Source organism: Dermacentor variabilis, chromosome 8 (assembly GCF_050947875.1).
Source record: "Dermacentor variabilis isolate Ectoservices chromosome 8, ASM5094787v1, whole genome shotgun sequence".
Classification (NCBI taxonomy): Eukaryota; Metazoa; Arthropoda; class Arachnida; order Ixodida; family Ixodidae; genus Dermacentor; species Dermacentor variabilis.
The window spans coordinates 100,424,488-100,434,291 of NC_134575.1; the positions used below are offsets into that span (position 1 = coordinate 100,424,488).

At 44.7% G+C, this 9,804-nt stretch overlaps 1 long non-coding RNA gene across 1 annotated transcript; it reads right to left on the reverse strand.

The window, feature by feature from the left end:
* Nucleotides 1-1,280: 1,280 nt before the first annotated feature.
* Nucleotides 1,281-4,158, reverse strand: LOC142590481 (uncharacterized). The gene is made up of 3 exons (XR_012830161.1): nucleotides 3,890-4,158; nucleotides 3,168-3,230; nucleotides 1,281-1,448 (listed from the first exon to the last, which is right to left on the reverse strand). It is a non-coding gene; the product is annotated as an uncharacterized LOC142590481 (long non-coding RNA).
* Nucleotides 4,159-9,804: the final 5,646 nt, after the last annotated feature.

The following is a 9,804-nucleotide window of genomic DNA, read 5'->3' on the forward strand; positions in this document are numbered from 1 at the left end:
GAAGCGCTAAAGGCAGAGATTGCTGATACCTACAGCGAGATACTGTCTTGCGCAATCAAAAAAGTTATATCGGACGTGCTGAAAAGGTGCTAATACTGCATTACGACGGAGGGCAACTTGTTTGAACATATTCTTTTGACAGACATTACATCGAATAAATCTCTACAACCGTTACCCATGAATACCCACGAAACACGCAAGCAGCTATTTGATGTCTAAAAGATGTCTTGAACGGCTAATTTTAAAGTCTAGTAGCTGTCTTTATCAAGACATTTTGTAGCCATAGACGTCTAGAAGTACTTCAGTAAGCACTGATAAATTTACGCTAAAAGTTGGCTAATGGACAGCTTGACAAGAACTGAAGAATTCTTTTAGACATACTCTCAAAATTTTGCGGCAGCTGTTACAGTAAAACGAAGTTCGCCCACAGTTACAACTTATATTAAATGAGGCACGGACATCAGAAAAAAAAATTATATTGTCGGATAGTGATGCACAGGTAGTCTTTCCAGATGCGAACCATGGGAATCGTGTAGTACAGCCTCATTGGTCAATTAGTGCTTCTTACTTAGACCAATCAATTGAATGCCACCTATCAGAATTATTTTGCAAAGAAAACAAGGCCTGTATTGTATGCTGATATCATGCCAATGTTCGCCCATTGACCTAAACAACAACATCTCTGCATGAAACACGTTATTATTGACAAAACTTCGCCCTGCTGGGACTCCATCAAACTGAAATAGTTTCTAGCAGGGAAACACTTTGTCAGTGATGCTGCAGTTCAGACAAAAATTACAGACTGGTTTCCGCTACAGAGGGCACAATACCCCGACACCAGTATACGAAACAGAACGCTGTGCTGCAATGAATTGTTAAGAAATAAAGGATAGTACACATCTGGAAAAACACTCTGCGAACCACTCTAACAGGCAATATAAATATACTTTTTCCGATGTCCATGCTTCATTTAAAAGTTCATTGTACCTTACTTTGTGGGTGCCCCCTTGTAAGGTAACCGCCACATGCTTGCACATCACCACGCAGAAATAATGGCCAGTTCTTCGGCATACCATCCATTAGTGGATTCCTTGCACATTGCATGTTACCGGAAGTGAAAGATAAATCATAATATGCTGTTACTTTTTTTATACACTGTACGATGAATTTTTCACGCATAAAAGATGATTGCAAGCGATAATGCAGCAAGACAGCTACTTCACACCATGTCACATAGTCATACTTTATTACCTAATAAATTAGAAAAGATGCAGAAAGTGTAATTAACAAGAGTGACAAATAGCAGCAAAGGTGGCCATGGATAAATCTTGAAGATGACTGCCGCCGCTGCCAGAGAAGGCCAGCCTTCGTAGGAGAACTGGCTGCCCACAAAAGCTTGGTGTCACAGGCCACGCGTGAAGGTTCTTGTAGACATAGGCAGGGAATACCTGCACAGAAGAGAAAAAGGCGAGGGAGGAAATGGGAATGTTGAAATTGAAACTTCAATTAGCAATATGAGCGAAGAAGTTTGGCTCACATTAAAAATAAATTTAAGCACTCCTTTCTATTCAATTACGGGTATCCTAAGGTATGTATGTGATGATGTTTAAAATTGCTAGTATATTTCCTGGCCTATAGTTATTAAATTGCAGAGCTGATTTAAAGTCAGCCTTGAAATTAATATATGGTGTTTCGTGGATAAAAAGCCACTTATCAACTTTTTAGCAAGTCTGAGAAACTTCCTGCAAAATATAATCAACTTAAAACAGTAATGCGCTCTGCAGATAATTGATGTACTAACTTAATTAAAAAGGTAAATAGCGTTTTATATTTTTAAACTAAAAGCAAGTTTGGCATTTCGCACTGCCTAGCTGTTGCCTTTTTTTTTCAAACTTAAACATGACACAGTACGGAGTAAGCAGGTAGCATGCAAAGGAGGACTGGTGATAAAGTAGTGTTGCTGGATCAATCACTTTTGTTGATATATTTTCATGTGAGCCTAATTGGTTTAGGGAAATACCTCACACAAATGATGCATTACCTTGGATGATGCGTCATACAAAATTCAAAGTATCTCATGATCAAACGATAACCTATCCCAGTGTCTTAGGAAGTGTTAACATGGTGTTTGCGCGAGAAAGTGCAAAGTGATTTGTATAGGTAGCAAATTCATCAGTGCATCTATAGCCTCCGGTAATTCTGAGCATCTACATTGATTCGCATTTGAGAAGCCACTGCACACAAAAAGGTGTATTCAAGTAATGGTCAATGCTGAATAATTGCCCACCTAGTTAAAAATCAAATGTGGCAGGCTAATGGGCCAGGACAAATAAATTGCTAAATTCTGATAACACCTCCAATTATATTATTGAAATAGGTAACAAAAACAGCACAGGTAAAATTATAGTTATGAAAAAATTTTAAAAGCACCTCTGCAAATTGCTGGAACCCTCAACATCATACCTATTCTACACGTACATATGTAGCAGCACAATCTTTATCTCAGACGCAGGCGCCTCCACACTACTGTGTAATCTCACAATAAAGCTAAAAACAGTCTAGCACAAGCTACCTGATATGATTCATACTGCAAGCGCCAGCGAAGTGCTGACGGTGGTAGAGCCAAATTGAAGTTCGTTCTTGTATGGAAGCCTCGGCCCATGTTTTATCAATTGTAGCGGCAAAGCACACCTTTTACAGCACACATAAATCTCAAATTAGACTGCTTGCTGATGCTCTACACTAAATTCCTGTAAAGGAACTAAATCACACAGAAAACATTTAGAATACAGAACTAATCACATACTGGCTTGAATATATTTGTGCATTAGGGAAGCAAGGTGTAATGTACACTGTTGTAGCAAATTTTTGCTCATGTATGAAATGCTCATATGACACAACAGAGTTAATTTGTGAGTTTTTACATAGCAGTGACTAACTACAGGCAAATTTTGTAAGGCTTAGGGAAACGAATTATTAGTAGAACTGTGTATGTACACTGGCACTGAGAAATTGGTTATAATAGTGGCAGCTTATAAGGGACCAGTGCAAAAAAAAATGCCCGTTCGTGAGACACCAACTAACTATTTTACCACGAAGCGCTCCCTGGCCTTAACCCATATACAAAGCACTGGGAGGATCAGAGAGGGTACAGTACATTGGCTTACACTGATCATGATAAGGTCCTGTCATCCAGCTAGCGCCAAGGTACAAGGAGGGTGTCCAGCCGTCTATGGAGTGAGAGGAACAAAACAAGGGAGTTGAAAATAAGAGTTGACAGATTTGCAACTACAAAGGAGGTGACCCCTTCCCACTCATTTATTAATAAATGCCAAGCAGTCGTGATTGCATTCCCAGATGAAGCACCTACTAGGCTAAACGTAATGCTGCTTATTTAGAACAAAACACAAATGAAATTTGTACATCAGCAGACCATTGCATTTGGAATTGTACAGATGAAGTAAACATTGCAGTTATATATTTGTTTTACCATAAACTGCGAACGCTACAAGCTGCATAGTCACCGACACGCGCGCGCGCAGGCAACGCTGTAACTTATGCAAGAACAAAAAGACACAAAATAGGGCGAGTTCAGTCTGGTTCAGGATTACAGCCAGCGCGTCGTCTTCGAATGCACTCCCTTCGGTTGGTTCGTGCTACGTTAACCACAAAGACTAACAAGTAGGGCAAAGTTCTGACTGGTGTTGCAGAAGTCGTGGAGCGCGGTAGCGCTGAACTGCTGAACACAAGCAGAGCCGTCGTATAAAAGTAAAGATGACAAAAACATGCAGGGCATAAGAGCCCATCCATCAAGAATTATTGCGGGTAACATCTAAAAATATTCACATAATATTGTTGACAAAAACGAAGTGCAATGTATTTCACTTACGGGAAAAGTGTTATCCGAACGTGCGACGTACTAAGACGCACCGAGACACGAAGGCGGCGAACGCACATCCCGCCATTGTCGTAGTAAGCCGTCGGCGAAAACACTCAATACAGTCGATGTCATGAAGCACTGATGCAAAACACACGGCAAACAACATCAGCACAGCTAAATGACTCCAGTTAATATCAAGTATAAATGTACAGAACGGCTTAGAATGACGCACAACTGGCATAACAAATTACGAACCCACGACGGAGATATTGCGGGCCGCAATGGCCGTTTTTTCAAACTTCTTGTCTTCCAGTGTTAACAGCACGGAATGAGGTGTCTGACAAAGTTAGAGTGTGCCTATTTAACTGCCGCTGAAATGATCGCAGCACAGTGGCTCTGCGGTGCAACACCGGCATTTCGCTCCTGCTGCTGTTAGTACCTGCTGCGCGAGCACAGAATGGTTTCCAGGCGCCGTGTGCACGCTCCGCATGGAAAACAATAACTCGCCCTTGATTTCTGAAGTTCTGGTGTGAAATTATTTATCATTAAAGGTAACTTATTATGTTGCTTCCAACAAGTTCGATTTGCCTGCGGCGTCTTTTATTCGCTAACGCCGACGGTAACCGCACTTTTAACACGTCGTTTGGCATTTTGTGCACTTTTAGACAAAAAGACTTAAAAAGTTCTTGAGTTAGACGTTCTAATGTGTTTACCAAAACGGACTCTAGTTACACCAGTAGTGGGTTTTGCAGTAGATAGAATATATACTAGCATATCCCAAATGTTGAGGTTATGTTTAGAAGAAATTCTATTTTCAGTCTTACCATAGACCATGACGTGCATAGCCGTTTCAAGAGGTTTTCAAGAGGTTCTGTGTTTCGTGGGGAGCCATCTGTGTGAAACTTTTGTACAACGTGGAAAAGGCGCGTAAGTAATGTGAAATTACAAATTCTCTGCCGACAAGGATTGGACAGGAAGCTAAAAAGCAACCTTTTGTGTCAGCTTACAGTTCTTGCTTTTGTGACAACCAGCGTAATTCGCACGACGTTATCAAGCTTCTTGTAATGCGTGTTTGCTTGTTGGGGTCTTGCTCCCAAATTCGAACTCATGAGAATGTCATTTTTCCTCCCCATGCAGTCTGCTAGTGCGAGTGTGCAATTATCGCCGCAGAAACGAGAGCCGCGCTGTATTTCAACTGCCAGCCGAACCCACTGCAGTTTATCTCGGAACCAAGCACAACGCGAAGCAGCACGAAAGGCGCGAAGCGAGCCATGTTTTTTACAAAGCACGGTTGACACCGCTGTGATCGTGGCGCATTCGGGCGCACAGAAAGCGCTGTCATGTGGTATTTTTTTAAAACTCCGCGTGCTTTCGTTTTTTCCAGAATAAAAACGGCCATGCTAAGTCTATCTCGTTGGAAGTGCCCGGGTTGTTGGGAAATACTCGTGGAGCTCCACAACTTTCCTCTTGACGACTGAACGTTTCAAGCTATATTTAGTATGTTGATTTATCTCGGCTAATTACCACAAAAAAGACGAGCATACGAATGGTACTGTAAGTTTAGACAACCGCTAACAACAGCCATGCGATTTCTGTTCTGAAGAATGCATAGATTTTTTCAAAATCTTGGTCCAAGTTAGCTGGGACACCCTGTATATATATATATATATATATATATATATATATATATATATATATATATATATATATATATATATATATATATATATATATTAAAGTCATTTTTGTCTGCTAAGGCTATTACTTCTGCCAATGAAAGTTATGTGCACTATTCACTAATAAGTGTGTTTGCTACTGAAAACACGCTTATTCCAGTCGGGAGTTTTCACTTTTTTCTCTTGCATATATGTCGTGAATATATACGTCTATGTACCCCTTGATTTACCTAGAAGTGCATTGCTCATTCTTCGCGCAACGCAGTTAGAAAACGTGGTTTTGTTTACTTTCTCATGGCTAAAACTAACTTTCCTACCGGCCGAGAAGAGTCATATGCGCACCAGAGCAACTAAAAACATAAAAAAAATGTACTGCGCAGATTTTCTGCGAGAAAAAGTGGCCGTCCGCCAGCGTCCGCACAACGAACGCTAGCTCGCTAGCAGATGACGCGCTTGACAACCGCAAGATTGAAGACGGCACGTTGTATAACCCATGCCCCAAATTTATGTACGCAGCAAAAAGGTCTCAATATAAATTTGCAATTAAAATAAAGCACCATTCCAAGAGCGTTCACACGCGATTGGTCTCAGAACCCGCAGCGAGAGCACGTTGAATCTGCCGCGAAGCGTGTCTCTGCCCTTAGTTCGCTCGCAGCGCCCTCGCAAAATTTTTCCACACGCGGCGCCTCAGCGGGAGAGCGCCGTTCGGCCCACTCGACCATAGTATAGTACACTCTAGTGGAGAGCAAACTATAATATGACAGGTGCCTTAAACAATGAAAAATTGTGACCTTTTTACATGAATGCTTCTCAAATTACGAACGCTTAAAGTCATAATTCGCCTTGGCTCTGGGGCAGAGTGTACATTCACTTCAAGTGCAAAGCTGAAGGAGTTTCTTGAAGTCACTTCATTGCGGAAGTCATTTGATTCTAATGGCATTAAATATCACTGTGTAGCAACGAAATATTGCCATTCGATGCTAATGCCAATGAAACGTCCAGTATGACAGGGGTAGTTGAGCTGCTCCTTATCTTTCTGACAACGGATTTGTTCACAACATGTACAACAAATTTAGTTAAGTTGGCTTTTAAAAGCCTGTTCATTGGATGAAATCAGAGCAACAGACAAGTTGACCCCTATTTGTACAAGTGGCCAATAAATCATTGTATGCTGTCTTAAAGCATCAAAGTGGCTAAAATCAGGGTTCTCAAGCAGTATGCTTATGTACTATGTGACGCATGCAGTTAAAAGACTGTTCTATGTCGTCAGTTGTGGCTGCGAGTGCTACCGGCTAGTTCCCAGGGCTGCTATTCTACACACGCACAAATACTTAAGGTGGATTGGAGGATGAGTGCCACGTACAGTAGCTGAATTGGTAAAGCACCGCACGCATAATGCAGAACATATGGATTGAGTTCCCATTTACAGGAAGTTGTTCCCTCAACTTTCATTTCCCTTTTCCATTTTTATCTGGCGTCCGCCCCGATCCCGCAAAAGTTCGTGCTGTTCTCGATTTTCCGGTGCTGACCTGTGTAAAGACGTCCGCAGCTTTGTAGGCTTATGCTCTTATTTCCGTCGATTTGTCAGAAATTTTGCCTCACTGAGGTACGTATAGATGGTAGTGGCTATGGAATTGGCGCAGTTTTAGCTCAATGTCAACGTGGTCCTGACAAAGCCACACGCTTTCACATGCTGAACGCAATTACTTCATTACAGAGTGCGAGTGCCTCGCACTCGTATGGGCAGCGAGCGAATTCCAGCCGTACTCATAGGGTCGACCTTTCGCTGTTACCACGGACCATCACGCTCTCTGTTGGCTCTCGGCACTTAAGGATCCAACGGGTCGTCTAGGTCGCTGGGCACTACGTCTTCAAGAATTCACCTACACAGTGTTGTACAAGTCCGGTAGGCTACACCAGGATGCCGACTGTTTGTATTGGCACCCCGTCGATGCCCCTGCCCAGGTAGCATAAAAGAGATACGCAACGTTTTCGTAGCGTTTATCCAAGACGATAAAAACGGGTTAAAGAAGACACGAATGAGAGAACTTCGGCGGGAAAACGTCGGATATCTCTGCTAATGTCCGGCTTAATTACTTTCTTGAGACGATCTAGAACAGGTCTGCAAGACGTATTCGAAAAGCTGGTCTAGAAATAGGATTGGGTAAGACACAAGTAATCCCTTTGCCAAAACTATTCGTAACCAATTTCTAAACGTTTTTAGGACGTTATCAAAAAGCTGGTCTAGAAGCGGTCTTGAAAGGTTTACGATCATCTGAAGCTAATTTTCGCGGGTGACGGGCGCGATGAGACATCGTTGTTCAAAACACGCGTTTAGTTTCGCCTCCCGCGACTGGCCTATGCCGCGCAGAAAGTCGTTAGCCGCACCCGTTGGCACGGCCTAGGCCAATCGCGTGAGGTGAAACTGATCGGGCGTTTCGAAAAACGATCTCCAATCGCGCCCCAGATGAGTAGAAGCGTCGGTGTTGACTGTAAGAGCCATGGCGCAGTGCCAAGCATTGTTCCCCGCATGGCCGGCGCATCGTCTACCAAGTCGCACGAAAATGAGCCTGTTAGGAATAATAAATCCTTAATACCGCCTTTAGTAAGCTACGATGCTTACAACCACAATGGGAATGACATCCTGCAAAGAACAAATGGCTACGTTTTGGCAGGTGGCCAGACCAAGCCCTTCATGCCAAGAGTGCATGAAATGAGAACATTGTGACAAAGCAAGAACACTTTATTAAAATGTAATGCTTATGCAAGGTTCGAACAAACTGTGTGAGAAATGCAAATAGAAATAAAAGTACATCAACAATGACAAAAGTCGCAGAAAGGATTCGTAATGAACTCGAAAGTGAACATTCACTAGCACATAAACAAAATTCCAAGTACACATACAAAAATGAACAGAAAAACCTGGAGTGTACTAAAGTGTCTAATTTATCATAGTAAAGTGCGCGTGCTATTAGATTGTGGGGATGCGTGACTCTCACGCCTCCCCTGAGATCTAGTTTTCCCGCATGGCTCGTCTCCTGCAGGGCGGCTTCGCCCGCCGCGTGGCCTGGCGCAGATGTGGGGTCTCTCCTCCCGTGCTCTTGGGACAAAGGAACGACAACACAGTAGTGCAAACAATCACAAGGGCATTTATTGCACCTTTCATAGATCAGTGCCTGCTAGCCGAGTTGCTATCCACAAAACATGCCGATGGGCGCGCGACAAATCTAGAAGTCTGACTCACCGCGACCTGGTAGCGAGCGAATATGTTCGCCCCATGCTGGATCCCAACGCCTGGTCATTCGCGTGTACGGTCACGCGGACGGTGTCCAAGGCGGCCACGCGAGACGGTCTCGCAGAAGCATGGGTCGGCGCACGGGCAGACGGCATGTCCGTCCCGCTTGCTTCCCGAACCCCCGAAGAGAGACCGAGCGCCTTGTCTCCCGGCGCCCGAGTAACCCCGCAGCGGCGCGACGCTCGCGCCATCTCTCGCACCGCGCTTGTACCACTCCTACCGCCGCGGGCGCCAGGCCACGCGACGGGCGAAGCCGCCCTGCAGGAGACGAGTCATGCGGGAAAACTAGATCTCAGGGGAGGCGTGAGAGTCACGCATCCCCACATCCCCCCAACCTTAAATCACAACATATTCCGGCGAGACATGTGACACGGTCTAACATCAAACTGTGCTTCGCAAACAAGGTAGAACATTAAACAGTGGTCGCGCCGAAGAAATGTCCGCACGCTGTCCATAGCATGCGAGCCGACATTGTCCTTGGCTGCACCGCTGGCGTCCGCCGGTCACAGCGGCAGCTTTGCAGACTCGACGGCACGATGCCAGGCCAGGACTCCGGAGACGACGACGCAGTAGTCGGTACGAACAAGCGTCGGTCGCGCCGACGCGCCCTGCTGGGAAGAGCCGCCGTAGCTGTCGGTGACCGCCGGCTCTTTTGTCCGCCGCCGAGGGTTGTAAGCGGGATGCAAGAGGCCGCCGAAGTCGCTGCGCCGAACTGGCCACAGCATCACCATCGCCCGGGGTGGCTCGGTCGTAGTCCGGGGCAGCAGCGCAGACGATGTGCAGGTGACAGCAAACCAGGGGGGACTCCAATCACGCTGCGTAAACTCAACACACTCGGCAAACACTAAAGTAGCGCAAGGGAGAGGAATTATGCATGCGCATCGCCCACGTGGTACGATGTTCAACTCGGCTAGCAAAAGATCGGGCAGCTACTCAGATGCTAAGTTCACGTG